The sequence below is a fragment of the Mytilus edulis genome, chromosome 13 (genome assembly GCF_963676685.1).
Source record: "Mytilus edulis chromosome 13, xbMytEdul2.2, whole genome shotgun sequence".
Taxonomy (NCBI): Eukaryota; Metazoa; Mollusca; class Bivalvia; order Mytilida; family Mytilidae; genus Mytilus; species Mytilus edulis.
In genome coordinates, this window is record NC_092356.1 from 28,248,589 (window position 1) to 28,263,241 (window position 14,653).

Here is a 14,653-nt window from a genome sequence, read left to right on the forward strand (position 1 = left end):
TGAGTAGCAGCTTCAAGCTCTTACATACCGAATGAGTTGGGGAATGTTTATTTCATATGCAGGTGAAGTATTTTGCTATTTAGGTGGGGGAAATTGATAATTTCAAAATAAAAATCGTCTTGTTTGACTAGATTCTGGTACTTGGATGCCCGCTTATGTCAAATTCGAGATATAAGTCTATAAATGAGGCAGAGTGGCTGCTGTTTCTTTGATTTAATTTCTAGTTCTCGTTTCTGTATTAATGGACCCCATTCAGAAGAGTTTGGATTGTTAATGGCAAGAACATCATAATATATCTGAATGTGAAATTAAATGATCTGTCTTGTTCGTTCTTCTTGTTTTTGACAAGTTTCTGAAGGAACTTCGACTCATATGAAAATACGAAGAGGTTGACAAGGAGAGACGCACAGTTCGTTTCCATAAGAATGCCGACAATTTGTTGAAAAAAGTCTACCACCAAATTCAAACAAATATGTTGTCAATAAGAAATTTCAGCCTACTGATCACTTTTATCTCTGTGTAGCATGTTTTACCTTTTTGCTCACTGTTAACAAAATATGCCGTGTGGTATCCTAAACTAATACATATATAGCGTATGCTACCTTTTGAATGTTTAAATGAATTGTGGGATTTTTTTTAGACAATTTTTTATTTTCACATTAGGAATGGTGGTATACAGGGTTGAAAATTCAAAAGTTTCCATCGAACTAATTTCAGAAAAAGATCGAGATTTCAAGTTATCCAGAAGTTCTTTAGAGTTTATGACAATCCTCCTATGATTTATACCACTACGCGAGTCAACAGTTTCATGGGATTTCCAAAGACTGCGGATAGAGGAAATGGATTTCTGTCATAGATAAAAAAAAAAATATTTTAAAGACAATCAAAAAGACAAAATATCTTTTAAAGACAATCAAAATGACAAAATATCTTTTAAAAACAATCAAATTGAAAAATATATCTAATAATCCGCCAAATCAACTAAAAAAAGAAAAAATTGGTACTTATACATTAGAAACTATATGTACATGAAAAAGCAATAATGTTGTCAAATACTTGCCTTTCCTTCTTACCCTTTCACTTACTTGATAATTAAAAGTGTATGGGTTATGTTGACTGCATATATCCCAAAACTCTAGATACAGCTTTTTATATCTTGACCAACATCTAGAAATATAAATGAGGGTTGGATGAAACGAACCTTAAATAGAAGTGATGGGAACTTTGCATTTCTGTGTAACAACATTCCAACAACTCCTACATATGGATTATATACCTTCCAGTTAATACGTAACAACTCCTACATATGGAGTATATACCTTCCAATTATTACGATGTTTGAGGGCATGTGAATCATGTTTTCCGTAATATGGTTTATTGTATGCAAAGACGTTTTACACCAAGGGTTCCAAATGGTTAAGTCGAAATCATTACATTAACAGTTTTACTGACTAACTTCTTGTAGAAGGTCTGTTATCCTATTTTTAAAATATGGTACTTATAAACTAGAAATTAAAATCGAAAGGCAGAATAAATCGATTGCTTATTAGATTTCAGTTTTTAATACAATATAATTAATATCTCGAGGTGACAGTTTCGTTGTTAATTTCCTGATTTGTGTCAGTTATCATTAATTGTAAGTTTTTATGGCCACGGGTTGTCAATTAAACGTTTGCATGTGAAGATTCATGACATCGTTTCCCGGGTAATAAAAATAAACTCGTCATAGATATCAGGATATAAGTTCTGTACGTCAGACGTGCGTCTTCAACAATAGAGATGATCGCGAAATTTCTAGTTCTTATATCTATACAAAATACATTCCATCCAAGACTTTTAATCACAAATATAGTACAGACCTTAACACTCAAGCATAGAAAAGCTCAATGTCAAAGAATTCCTTAATCGTTGGTAAAATGAACCAAAATTGACAATTTTCATAGATAGATACCAGCTGTTCGATCATATATTCAGAAACGCATCCATAGTGTACGATATACTATGAGAACACGGCGGTTTGTATCTTTCTGAACACCTTGTGGTTGTGCATATGTTATCGTCTCTTTACTAAAAATATCTTGTTCCAGTTATGAAGTTCAAATACTTGTTTTCATATGCGAAAATCTATCCTTTAATCTTAAGTATTACAAAATAAAGGCAACAGTAGTATACCGCTGTTCAAAACTCATAAATCCATGGACAAAAAACAAAATCGGGATAACAAACTAAAACCGAGGGAAACGCATTAAATATAAGAGGAGAACAACGACATAACACTAAAATGTAACACATATAGACAAAATCCCACGAGAATAACAAATATAACATATATATATAACATCAAAACCAAATACATGAATTTGGGATAGACAAGTACAGTGACACGTCTTATCGCAATGTGAATTTACACTCAAAAATAAGAGAAAACAAACGACACAACGTTATAATGTAATACACACAGAAACGAACTATAATATAACAATGACCATATTCCTGACTTGGTACAGGGCATTTTTAAAGGAAAAAATGGTGGGTTGAACCTGGTTTTGTGGCATGCCAAACCTCGCACTTTTATGGCCATGTGAAATATAACATCAAAATGACAACACAGGACTACAATATAAATAAATTGGAGAACACAATTGACAAAGAATCACACGAACAACAGCCAACAAAAGGCAACAAGTTCAAAATTTTAATACGCCAGAAGTGTATTTTGTCCACACAAGACCTATGTGTGACGCACAGATACAAAAGTTTGAAAGCCGAAACGAGTACAAAGTTGAACAGCATCGAGGACCAAAAGATCAAAAAGGTTGTGCCAAAAACGGCAAGGGTTTTCTGTTAAGTTACCAGAAAATCCCTATAATTTAGAGTAATTTATACTTTTGCAAACAGTAAATTTGATAAAATGAATATTCAAAAGATGTACATGATAAAGCTGAAGTATTAACTAATTACAGGAAACAACTGAAATACATTTACATAACCAGACATTTGAAACACAAAAGTAGACACATCCGAATACGTTTAAACCTCTACGCCAAGTGACGTCCTATTTGAAACTGAAAAATGACGAAAAAATGACGTCATTTGAATTAGTAAAACAGAGCATCAAAAAATGAAAAATGACGTCACATAAGAATGAATAAGATAGAATTAGGATTAATTTAAGATTATGTATTTGAACTAAATACTGATATTGCATTTAATAACAAAGCACATTTTAATTCTTATTAATATAAAACTGAGGTAGCAATTAACTATATTATAAAACTATGTCAGGTTTGTTATGAATCTAACTTCAAACGTAAAATATCGTACTGATTACTTTGAACGAAATCAAATCTGATAAATGAAGGCGGTGATTAATTTTCTTTACCATAACACATAATATAATAGAAAAGAGCGATTAAAATTTCCCTTTTTTATATAAGTCATCATAACTTCACAAAATTCCTTACGAAGAATAATTAAGTGACGAGAGATCAAAAGTGTCAATAAGGTAAGTATCTCTTGCTATGCATGCATCAACCAAAATGAAATCAGACGTTAAATCCAGATTTAACAGGCAAATCGAGGAACATGGCTTCATATAATGATGGAAAGGCAATACCGGACATGTAAAATGAAGATAGAAATGTCAATAGTAAGTCAATTGAAACGCATCTAATTTCTGATGGTGACCGTTGAACGTATGAAGTAATGCTCGTTTTCCTTGTAACCACGGTGTAGTTATTTTGGGTTAAGTGCGTTAATGTACATACGTGTTTCTCGTTTCTCGTATTTTTATATAGATTAAACCGTGGGTTTTCCCGTTTGAATGGTTTTACACTAGTAATTATGGGGCCCTTTATAGCTTGTTGTTCGATGTGAGCCAAGGCTGCGTGTTGAAGGCCGTACATTGACCTATAATGGTTTTCTTTTTTTAAATTTTTATTTGGATGGAGAGTTGTCTCATTGGCACTCACATCACATCTTCCTTTATCTATATTTAAAAGAAATACCCATAACAAATTATAAAATAATATAATGAGAAAAAATAACATCAGCTCTGTATAAATATTAACTGGCCTCTTGGACACAGAAATACTTACGACAGTATCGGCAAAATACCTAAAAAAAAACATATCTGGTTAATAGACAAAACAAACAAGCATACATCTGTATTGAAAACTGCAAATTCCCAATTCAATGTACCTAAATTTAGTTGAGTTATAAAAGTCCTTAAAAATTAAAAATGATACGTTTTCAATGAAACAAACGGTCAAAGATACCAAAGGTTTCAATCAAAACCCAAACGTCGCATTCGGCAATCCTCGGTAGATTCCGCTACTCACCTTCTATAAGGGTACGGAATCGGCCGAGTTGAAACGAATGCCATACGTCGAAGAGAAACCGACAACACCATGATAAAAATTAAAACAAGAGACGACAGGAAATGGAAGTTGCGTTTGTTGATCATAAAACGCATTCCTATTCAGTAAAATGAATATGATATCAAAAGTGTATTGTCAATGATAATAAGCCTTTAGTGCACTGATTTTTTTAAACTATAGAATTACTGACTTCGTTCTTCGTTGTATAAACCTTTTCATCGATAGAGATCTTAGATTTTCCTCCAATTAAAAAACGATTCAGTAATATGTCAGTGAGACAGCAACCAAATTTAACCCAAGAAAAATCATGTATGTTAACATACGGTCTTCAACAACAGTAATATGTCTATACAATAAGTCGCCCAAATTTTAGAATTAAAGAATAGAACAGAGTTCCAATATCCCCTGTGTTGCACATATTTTATTTATGCAAGATACAAGTGGGCATTTTATAAATGGGAGTGCTAACGATGTAATTTTCCATATAATTAATGTTTCCAAAGTGCAAAAATAATTGATCGGAACTGATTTTCGAACTCGTTCAAGACATTTCTTGTATAAACCTATGATATAAGTTTCATAATAATCTGGCAAGAATTGAAAACGTGAGAGCGCTGACAAGACCGGTTGGACAGATGGACAGACAGACAGACAGACAGACGGACAGACAGACAGACACTCGGTATGTATATGTCCCCGCTAAGCATTGCGCGGGGACAATAAGCAGAGACTATTACAAATCTTCTATCAATACCAAAATACAGACACGCCAAAATCAATGTTAAATTCATCTATCCACCCAGCTTACCTAGCATTAGGGCGCTTTAGATCTTAACGTATGTTAAATACTAATTTCTTAGTTGTAGACATTATTGCGGCCATTACCGCGTTTTTACTAGCCATAAGCAATACCACGAATTCCACCTGTGCAGCAAGAACTGCTTACATTTCCGAATCAACAAAATTCATCCTATTCTTTTTTATGGATTTATTGTAATTTTTCTTCTGTTTACATTGGCGTGTGTTGAGTACTGTTTTATTTCTTTATGTCTGTATTATTTCTATCGACAACAATCTTCTTTGTCCTGTCTAGTCGTGTTTTTATTCAAATCTCCGGGTTAGATAATTAACATGTACTAATGTTTTCTTAATTTTCGAGATGGACGAGGTATCTTTACTAATTAGCTAATTATTCCTACCTGATAAGAGGAAATGGTTAATCAATGGTGACCCTTACAAAGCACCTGAGTTCAACCCCAAGTCTTCGGTGGTATTTGTGTTTCTCAGTCTTTAGTTTTTTTTATTTTCTTAACAACAAAAATTTCTTTATTTCACTATCGAGTGGTTAGAAATTGACCTATTTCGGATATAACACGTCTTCTGACTGACTGAAAGTTGTTTGTCTATCAGCTTATAGATATTTTTTGTCGTGTGACCTTGACGTCATCACCGTTTTTTATGATTGATGATTTGTCCTTAAAAATGAAATTTAGAATTGAATTATAACGAACGACTGTAATACTTTTTGTGTCTTTTCGAAATAACCTCAAAAATGTGGTGCACACTTTTCAATAACACGATGCGAGGGTTATTCAGTGTGCACAATATTTTTGATGTTATTTTTTCATAGACAGGAAAAATATTACAGTCATTCCTTAAATAGTACAACCGTCCTATATAGTTCACTTTGTGGTGTTTTGGAGATTGTTGTTTTATTTTAAACATGCGTGTTGTCGGTTTTTCTGCTAGATATTGTCTTTGTTTGTCCCTTGTATATTCTTTTCTTTTTTATCTCTTGAAACCTGAACTTTTCCTGTTGATTTCTGTATCATTGACGTATACTTCTTTTACATGTTTTATTCATACTTAAGATTTGAAATTGATACAATTCTAAAATTCTAAAATTATCCGCCCGATGCAAAGGTGTATCTTTTTATCCAGCTATTCTGGGGTTGTTGGGTTTTTTTTTACTACTTTTAGCTTTACTTTACTGACGTTATTGCTCTTAACTTTTTATTATTATTTTTTTCTACAAGTACTGATGAGTTATAAATCTCTAAAAAGGTAAAACGTAAAATAAAAAATATTACCGAACCCCAAGGGATATTCAAAACGGCAAGTCATTTATAGAATATATCATTATTTATGTTTGGAAGTACGATGATTTTGAAATAAAATACAATATCAAATGTCAGAATCAAAATATATTTTCAATATTCAATATCAATCATTAATCCAAATGGTAATCGAAAAAAGTCAAACGACAAGATAAATATATTTTGTCGCTAGGATGCTGTCTCATTGAAGGAAACTCGCATCTCTTTTTAACGTCAAACTTTCACAAGTCTTTTAGTTATTTATGTCGGTAGGATGCGGCTCATTGACGTTTACACCACACTTGTTTTTGATGGACATTGTAAATTTTCAAACATGCAGTTAAGGGGGCTCCTGGGAATAAATCATTTTTTTTCTAATATAGGGATTTCGCTATATTTTTTTATAAATGAACTTTATCATATACTTAAAAGAAAAAATGAAATAAAAAGATGGGGTCACCGTTCATTTAAGCTCACAATCCTCCTCTGGAAGAAGCATACATTTTTGTTGATGTCCTTTTTTTCTGTTGAACTAATAGGAGAAATAGATGTAATATCGAAATAAAAAAATAACCTAATTACAGAAATCGCTTAAGTTTTACAATTATTTAGTTTATGTACAGCTTATTTGAAAACAATAATAAAAAATATAGGTCACCGATGTGTTATAAAAGATATTTCAAACCAAATGCCAAAATATGGCATTTTTGCACCAAAGGGAGATAATTTGGAGCTTTTTCAATGATATAAACATTTTAAAAGTCATCTGGGGCCAAACTGTATCAATTTTTTAGGTTGATTTTTGCACCATATAATAAAGTAATAACTAATAGTGTAATAAATAAAACTTGTAATGAAAAAATAAAGGTTTAATTTTTTGCTGAAATTTTTGTACCCAGGAGCCACCTTAAGGTGTTATTTCATATCTGATAAACGATGAAGAGGATATAAATGGACCTAATAGAAAAGAAAAGAGATGATATTATTTAAAACAAAAAGACCTGTTTGGTCGCTCGTATTTCGGTTGTCTATAAATATAGTTCCTGTCATTTTTATGAATGTAAACTATATAAGTACTGTGTCTTTTAGGGGAACATCAATGGATTAAAATGATTAGTTATGCTAATTTTTTATAGGGAAAATAATCATCATGTTTTAAACATTTTTTTTTTTCAGATGTCATTGTGGATTACAGTGTCAGATTTGTATGGATGGCAAATCTGTCTTTTTAACAAATGAAATTGAAATTCGCAGGTTAAAAAATAAATAATTGGTAGCATGAGCCCAGTGAATAGTTCATTCATACATATATTTTGTCGCTAGGATGCTGTCTCATTGAAGGAAACTCGCATCTCTTGTTTACGTCAAACTTTCACAAGTCTTTTGGTTATTTTTGTCGGTAGGATGCGGCTCATTGACGTTTACACCACACTTGTTTTTGATGGACATTGTAAATTTTCAAACATGCAGTTAAGGTGTTATTTCATATCTGATAAACGGTGAAGAGGATATAAAAAGACCTAATAGGAAAGAGAAGAAATGATATTATTTAAAACAAAATGACCTGTTTGGTCGCTCGTATTTCGGATGTCTAAAAATTTAGTTCCTGTCATTTTTATGAATGTAAACTATCAGTACTGTGTCTTTTAGGGGAACATCAATGGATTAAAATGATTAGTTATGCTATTTTTGTATAGGGAAGATTATTATCATGTTTTAAACATTATTTTTTTTTTCAGATGTCATTGTGGATTACAGTGTCAGATTTGTAAAAAAAAAAAAATCTGTCTTTTTAACAAATGAAATTGAAATTCGCAGGTTAAAAATGCGACTTTTCCAATGTGTCTATTGACTCCATTTAAATATCTAAGCAGTTCAAGTATGTTAACAGTCGAGTATATGTCAAGATGCTCAAGAGATTTTCAACTTTTTCTTCATTTAGTAACTGTATACCTCAAATGTGTGAAACCAAATAATATGTCTTCACTGGGAACTCCAGAGCTGAAACATGAAGACTTCAGTTTAGCAGGGACTTAACTCTAATGCTAGTTTTTGGTCATTTTTGCCAAAGGAACTTTACAGAAACAGTTAGTGTAAAACTGTTGTGCCTCACGACGACATGTCTTCTTTACTACAGAATGATGCATTGAAATAGAGACTGCGCAATACATTCACAGAATTTTGGAAAATTTTCGACATATAAAACACCCTTTCCCAGTGAAAATTAAAATTCTATATATAATGGTGTCGACCTAAAGTTGTAAGACAAGTTTACTTTAACTTTGAAAAGTTTAATTTAGTATAGACTTATAAACAAAAGGTCACCACACTTAAACTGTGATGGACACAAAGACCTTAAAAAGAGGTCCTACCTCTATTTTTTTGTCCTCCCAACCTCCTTATACACTTCCGTTCCAGGTACTGTTTTTTTTTTCTTTACATAAAGTTGATTGATGTTTTCATCATACTTCGGGTTTAAAAGTATCTTTTGTTAGAGGTATTGAAGAAATAATTAATTTCCCTGAAACTGCTTTTGACAAGCGGCAAATATTACAGTCATAATGCAAAAGATATAGTAACAAGTTTGTGATGAAAAAGATTGCTCTAGTCAAATAACAATTCCAGTTGATAGATTCTTGTTTACCAAACCAATGATCGGTGACGAACACGTTTGAAATAAAACAATGATGGATTTATCGATTGTTAGTGTTTAATGCCTCTTTTGTCAGTATGCAAACAGTGATTTTTATTATCGGAAAATACCAAAACATCGAGAGAACAAAATAAATAATTGGTAGCATGAGTCCAGTGAATAGTTCATTCATACATATATTTTGTCGCTAGGATGCTGTCTCATTGAAGGAAACTCGCATCTCTTGTTAACGTCAAACTTTCACAAGTCTTTTGGTTATTTTTGTCGGTAGGATGCGGCTCATTGACGTTTACACCACACTTGTTTTTGATGGACAATGTAAATTTTCAAACATGCAGTTAAGGTGTTATTTCATATCTGATAAACGGTGAAGAGGATATAAAAGGACCTAATAGGAAAGAGAAGAAATGATATTATTTAAAACAAAATGACCTGGTGGTCGCTCGTATTTCGGTTGTCTATAAATATAGTTCCTGTCATTTTTATGAATGTAAACTATCAGTACTGTGTCTTTTAGGGGAACATCAATGGATTAAAATGATTAGTTATGCTATTTTTTTATAGGGAAGATTATCATCATGTTTTAAACATTAATTTTTTTTTTAGATGTCATTGTGGATTACAGTGTCAGATTTGTATCGATGGCAAATCTGTCTTTTTAACAAATGAAATTGAAATTCGCAGGTTAAAAATGCGACTTTTCCAATGTGTCTATTGAATCCATTTAAATATCTAAGCAGTTCAAATATGTTAACAGTCGAGTATATGTCAAGATGCTCAAGAGATTTTCAACTTTTTCTTCATTTAGTAACTGTATACCTCAAATGTGTGAAACCAAAAAATATGTCTTCACTGGGAACTCCAGAGCTGAAACATGAAGACTTCAGTTTAGCAGGGACTTAACTCTAATGCTAGTTTTTGGTCATTTTTGCCAAAGGAACTTTACAGAAACAGTTAGTGTAAAACTGTTGTGCTTCACGACGACATGTCTTCTTAACTACAGAATGATGCATTGAAATAGAGACTGCGCAATACATTCACAGAATTTTGGAAAATTTTCGACATATAAAACACCCTTTCCTTTTGAAAATAAAAATTCTATATATAATGGTGTCGACCTAAAGTTGTAAGACAAGTTTACTTTAACTTTGAAAAGTTTAATTTAGTATAGACTTATAAACAAAAGGTCACCACACTTAAACTGTGATGGACACAAAGACCTTAAAAAGCAGGTCCTACCTATATTTTTTTGTCCTCCCAACCCCTTTATACACTTCCGTTCCATGTACTGTTTTTTTTTTCTTTACATAAAGTTGATTGATATTTTCATCATACTTCGGGTTTAAAAGTATCTTTTGTTAGAGGTATTGAAGAAATAATTAATTTCCCTGAAACTGCTTTTGACCAGCGGCAAATATTACAGTCATAATGCAAAAGATATAGTAACAAGTTTGTGTTGAAAAAGATTGCTCTAGTCAAATAACAATTCCAGTTGATAGATTCTTGTTTACCAAACCAATGATCGGTGACGAACACGTTTGAAATAAAACAATGATGGATTTATCGATTGTTAGTGTTTAATGCCTCTTTTATCAGTATGCAAACAGTGATTTTTATTATCGGAAAATACCAAAACATCGAGAGAAAAAAATAAATAATTGGTAGCATGAGCCAAGTGAATAGTTCATTCATACATATATTTTGTCGCTAGGATGCTGTCTCATTGAAGGAAACTCGCATCTCTTGTTAACGTCAAACTTTCACAAGTCTTTTGTTTATTTTTGTCGGTAGGATGCGGCTCATTGACGTTTACACCACACTTGTTTTTGATGGACATTGTAAATTTTCAAACATGCAGTTAAGGTGTTATTTCATATCTGATAAATAAAAGGACCTAATAGGAAAGAGAAGAAATGATATTATTTAAAACAAAATGACCTGTTTGGTCGCTCGTATTTCGGTTGTCTATAAATATAGTTCCTGTCATTTTTATGAATGTAAACTATCAGTACCGTGTCTTTTAGGGGAACATCAATGGATTGAAATGATTAGTTATGCTATTTTTGTATAGGGAAGATTATCATCATGTTTTAAACATTATTTTTTTTTTCAGATGTCATTGTGGATTACAGTGTCAAATTTGTAAAAAAAAAAATCTGTCTTTTTAACAAATGAAATTGAAATTCGCAGGTTAAAAATGCGACTTTTCCAATGTGTCTATTGACTCCATTTAAATATCTAAGCAGTTCAAGTATGTTAACAGTCGAGTATATGTCAAGATGCTCAAGAGATTTTCAACTTTTTCTTCATTTAGTAACTGTATACCTCAAATGTGTGAAACCAAAAAATATGTCTTCACTGGGAACTCCAGAGCTGAAACATGAAGACTTCAGTTTAGCAGGGACTTAACTCTAATGCTAGTTTTTGGTCATTTTTGCCAAAGGAACTTTACAGAAACAGTTAGTGTAAAACTGTTGTGCCTCACGACGACATGTCTTCTTTACTACAGAATGATGCATTGAAATAGAGACTGCGCAATACATTCACAGAATTTTGGAAAATTTTCGACATATAAAACACCCTTTCCTTTTGAAAATAAAAATTCTATATATAATGGTGTCGACCTAAAGTTGTAAGACAAGTTTACTTTAACTTTGAAAAGTTTAATTTAGTATAGACTTATAAACAAAAGGTCACCACACTTAAACTGTGATGGACACAAAGACCTTAAAAAGCAGGTCCTACCTATATTTTTTTGTCCTCCCAACCTCCTTATACACTTCCGTTCCATGTACTGTTTTTTTTCCTTTACATAAAGTTGATTGATGTTTTCATCATACTTCGGGTTTAAAAGTATCTTTTGTTAGAGGTATTGAAGAAATAATTAATTTCCCTGAAACTGCTTTTGACCAGCGGCAAATATTACAGTCATAATGCAAAAGATATAGTAATAAGTTTGTGATGAAAAAGATTGCTCTAGTCAAATAACAATTCCAGTTGATAGATTCTTGTTTACCAAACCAATGATCGGTGACGAACACGTTTGAAATAAAACAATGATGGATTTATCGATTTTTAGTGTTTAATGCCTCTTTTATCAGTATGCAAACAGTGATTTTTATTATCGGAAAATACCAAAACATCGAGAGAAAAAAATTAATAATTGGTAGCATGAGCCCAGTGAATAGTTCATTCATACATATATTTTGTCGCTAGGATGCTGTCTCATTGAAGGAAACTCGCATCTCTTGTTAACGTCAAACTTTCACAAGTCTTTTGGTTATTTTTGTCGGTAGGATGCGGCTCATTGACGTTTACACCACACTTGTTTTTGATGGACATTGTAAATTTTCAAACATGCAGTTAAGGTGTTATTTCATATCTGATAAACGGTGAAGAGGATATAAAAGGACCTAATAGGAAAGAGAAGAAATGATATCATTTAAAACAAAATGACCTGTTTGGTCGCTCGTATTTCGGTTGTCTATAAATATAGTTCCTGTCATTTTTATGAATGTAAACTATCAGTACTGTGTCTTTTAGGGGAACATCAATGGATTAAAATGATTAGTTATGCTATTTTTTTATAGGGAAGATTATCATCATGTTTTAAACATTATTTTTTTTTTCAGATGTCATTGTGGATTACAGTGTCAGATTTGTATGGATGGCAAATCTGTCTTTTTAACAAATGAAATTGAAATTCGCAGGTTAAAAATGCGACTTTTCCAATGTGTCTATTCACTCCATTTAAATATCTAAGCAGTTCAAATATGTTAACAGTCGAGTATATTTCAAGATGCTCAAGAGATTTTCAACTTTTTCTTCATTTAGTAACTGTATACCTCAAATGTGTGAAACCAAAAAATATGTCTTCACTGGGAACTCCAGAGCTGAAACATGAAGACTTCAGTTTAGCAGGGACTTAACTCTAATGCTAGTTTTTGGTCATTTTTGCCAAAGGAACTTTACAGAAACAGTTAGTGTAAAACTGTTGTGCTTCACGACGACATGTCTTCTTAACTACAGAATGATGCATTGAAATAGAGACTGCGCAATACATTCACAGAATTTTGGAAAATTTTCGACATATAAAACACCCTTTCCTTTTGAAAATAAAAATTCTATATATAATGGTGTCGACCAAAAGTTGTAAGACAAGTTTACTTTAACTTTGAAAAGTTTAATTTAGTATAGACTTATAAACAAAAGGTCACCACACTTAAACTGTAATGGACACAAAGACCTTAAAAAGCAGGTCCTACCTATATTTTTTGTCCTCCCAACCCCTTTATACACTTCCGTTCCATGTACTGTTTTTTTTCTTTACATAAAGTTGATTGATGTTTTCATCATACTTCGGGTTTAAAAGTATCTTTTGTTAGAGGTATTGAAGAAATAATTAATTTCCCTGAAACTGCTTCATGACCAGCGGCAAATATTACAGTCATAATGCAAAAGATATAGTAACAAGTTTGTGATGAAAAAGATTGCTCTAGTCAAATAACAATTCCAGTTGATAGATTCTTGTTTACCAAACCAATGATTGGTGACGAACACGTTTGAAATAAAACAATGATGGATTTATCGATTGTTAGTGTTTAATGCCTCTTTTATCAGTATGCAAACAGTGATTTTTATTATCGGAAAATACCAAAACATCGAGAGAAAAAAATAAATAATTGGTAGCATGAGCCAAGTGAATAGTTCATTCATACATATATTTTGTCGCTAGGATGCTGTCTCATTGAAGGAAACTCGCATCTCTTGTTAACGTCAAACTTTCACAAGTCTTTTGGTTATTTTTGTCGGTAGGATGCGCCTCATTGACGTTTACACCACACTTGTTTTTGATGGACATTGTAAATTTTCAAACATGCAGTTAAGGTGTTATTTCATATCTGATAAATAAAAGGACCTAATAGGAAAGAGAAGAAATGATATTATTTAAAACAAAATGACCTGTTTGGTCGCTCGTATTTCGGTTGTCTATAAATATAGTTCCTGTCATTTTTATGAATGTAAACTATCAGTACTGTGTCTTTTAGGGGAACATCAATGGATTAAAATGATTAGTTATGCTATTTTTTTATAGGGAAGATTATCATCATGTTTTAAACATTATTATTTTTTTCAGATGTCATAGTGGATTACAGTGTCAGATTTGTATGGATGGCAAATCTGTCTTTTTAACAAATGAAATTGAAATTCGCAGGTTAAAAATGCGACTTTTCCAATGTGTCTATTGACTCCATTAAATATCTAAGCAGTTCAAATATGTTAACAGTCGAGTATATTTCAAGATGCTCAAGAGATTTTCAACTTTTTCTTCATTTAGTAACTGTATACCTCAAATGTGTGAAACCAAAAAATATGTCTTCACTGGGAACTCCAGAGCTGAAACATGAAGACTTCAGTTTAGCAGGGACTTAACTCTAATGCTAGTTTTTGGTCATTTTTGCCAAAGGAACTTTACAGAAACAGTAAGTGTAAAACTGTTGTCCTTCACGACGACATGTCTTCTT